The sequence below is a fragment of the Doryrhamphus excisus genome, chromosome 4 (assembly GCF_030265055.1).
Source record: "Doryrhamphus excisus isolate RoL2022-K1 chromosome 4, RoL_Dexc_1.0, whole genome shotgun sequence".
NCBI lineage: Eukaryota > Metazoa > Chordata > Actinopteri > Syngnathiformes > Syngnathidae > Doryrhamphus > Doryrhamphus excisus.
In genome coordinates, this window is record NC_080469.1 from 2,113,498 (window position 1) to 2,116,452 (window position 2,955).

Sequence of the window (2,955 nt, forward strand, 5' to 3'; positions counted from 1 at the left end):
CTTGGTTGGTTACTCATGAGTCAGTGAAGCCCAAGTCTTTGTCAAGTACAAGTAAGTCAGTGATACTCAAAACTTTGTCGTGCACCATGACTCAATGAAACTCAATACTTCATCGAGCACCCGTGAGTCAGTGAAACTCAAGTCTTGAAATGTGAGTCACTAAAATTCGAGTCATCCAAGCACATCCATCCAAGTGAAACTCGAGTTTTGGTCGAGCACGTGTGAATCAGTAAAACTTGAGTTTTCATCAACTTATGCGTCAGTGAAACTCGAGTCCTTGTTGAACACCCATGAGTCGATTTATGAGTTAGTGAAAATTGAATCCGGGTTGGGTACTCATGAGTCTGTAAAGCCCGAGTCTTTGTCAAGTAGAAGTGAGTCAGTGATACTCAAAACTTTGCCGTGCATTATGACTCAATGAAACTCAAGTCTTCATCGAGCACCCGTGAGTCAGTAAAATTTGAGTCTTCGAGTCTTGGTTGAGCACGTGGGATCATCAACTCACGCGTCAGTGACACTCGAGTCCTTGTTGAACACCCGTTCAGTCAATTCACGAGTTAGTGAAAATTGAGTCTTGGTTGGTACTCATGAGTCTTGAACTTGAATTTTCATTGAGCACCTGAGAATCAGTGGAACTCCGGTCTTTGTCAAGTACCCGTGAATCAGTCTTGAGTCTTTGTCGTGCATGTGTGAGTCAGTTAAACTTGAGTTTTCGTCAACTCATGCATCAGTGAATCTCAAGTCCTTGTTGAACACCCATGAGTCGATTCATGAGTTAGTGAAAATTGAGTCTTGGTTGGTTATTCATAAGTCAGTGAAGCCCGAGTCTTGAAATGTCAAGTACAAGTAAGTCAGTGATACTCAAGTCTTGAAATGTGAGTCACTAAAATTTGAGTCATTTAAGCACGTCCATCCAAGTGAAACTCGGGTCTTGGTCGAGCATGTGTGAATCAGTTACACTTGAGTTTTCATCAACTCATGCATCAGTGAAACTCCGGTCTTTGTCAAGTACCCGTGAATCAGTCTTGAGTCTTGGTCGTGCACGTGTGAGTCAGTTAAACTTGAGTTTTTGTCAACTCATGCATCAGTGAAACTCAAGTCCTTGTTGAACACCCGTTCAGTCAATTCATGAGTTAGTGAATATTGAGTCTCGGTTGGTACTCATGAGTCTTGAACTTGAATTTTCATTGAGCACCTGAGAATCAGTGGAACTCCGGTCTTTGTCAAGTACCCGTGAATCAGTCTTGAGTCTTCGTCGAGCACTGAGTAAGGGAACAACAACTGCACTATTAATGACATGTTACCCGGGTTCCTTTTTAAATTTAGCTAGCAATAGCAACAGTTATAAAGTGAACGCATTATCGGAGGCGAGTACCAGTGAGTCCCGACGCAAAGAAAAACTTGCACGTTTTGAGCGACTCCTTCACGTATCGCACATTGATGATGCTCAACAAACACTGACCCAATGTCCCAGACACGTTGGCTTTATGGTCCTCAGGCATTTACAGTCTTTGTGCAGACATCCAAGCATTTGTTCAGTGGGTGTGGGACAGAGCACAAAAAAAGGAGCATCGATGACTTTATTGGAGACCATCTTGTGAAATCCACGGCGGCAAAAGAGTGATGGATGCTATATATGGAAATGACTATATGACTTAAGTGCAGTGACTGATACGGAGTCAGTCAACCACAAGTAAAATTATGTCTGCCGGTTGATTGCATTTACGACAAAAAGAGAAGTGGGTCGAATTTGACCTCAGCAACAAGGTAGGAGTCTTTAACCCACAAGAACCCAGACCTATTTCTGTTTAAATGAAAATGATGGAGGATATACTGGTTTATAATATCATGGAACATGTCAAACAAAATACTACACAGACGTTCATGGTAAATGTAGTCCTTTTTTGAAAATAACCAACCTAGCATTAGCATTGTTGCTATTGTGAAAAAATATATCACATCAGGCCAATAGCTAGTTTTATATGAATTCATTCAGGAAATACATTGTAATATGTGACACCTTATTAATGCATTAGAATTGATAAATGGATTTAAAATTACAGTAAATGGCAAAAAAAAATACGTTTTGGGAAATGGGCTAGCTTACCTGACACTGCCATTTTGGGGAAATCATATCCTGGAAAAGTCACATGACAACCACATATTGATCCGATACCAGGTAAAAACAGGACCACTATTGCAGATACAAACACTTTTATTTGGGATTTTTTAAACAGGTGACTAAATTAAAAAAAATAAAAAATAACATTAAAAATTAAAAATTACACTTTTAACAACACAACACTTTTTATTTGGGATTTTTTTTAACAGGATTTTTTAAACTAAATTATAAAAAATAAAAAAATAAAAAATAAAAAATAAAAAATAAAAAATAAAAAATAAAAAATAAAAAATAAAAAAAAAAAATAAAAAATAAAAAATAAAAAATAAAAAATAAAAAATAAATAAATACATTTAAAATTAAAATTAAAATTAAAATTAAAATTAAAATTAAAATTAAAATTAAAATTAAAATTAAAATTAAAATTAAAATTAAAATTAAAATTAAAATTAAAATTAAAATTAAGGCAATCAATAATTATTCTGTATTCGTGAGCTATTTAATCCAATCCAATCCACTTTATTTATGTAGCACATTTTATAAACAGAGTTTCCAAAGTGTTGCACAGACTAGTAAAATAAAGAGTAAAAATACAATAAAAAAGGTACAAATTGATTTCAATCCAAAAACTAAAAGATCAAATAAGAAATAAAACAGTAAAATAGATATTAAAATATTAAAAACACGAAACAAAAACAATTTAAGAATATGTAAACACGATAAAGACAATGTAACAACAGCAACAATATATTTTCTTTCATTACATACATTCTTAAGTAGCAAAATAAAATAAATTGTGAAAATAAATTAAAGCAGAAACTAATATTAGCTCA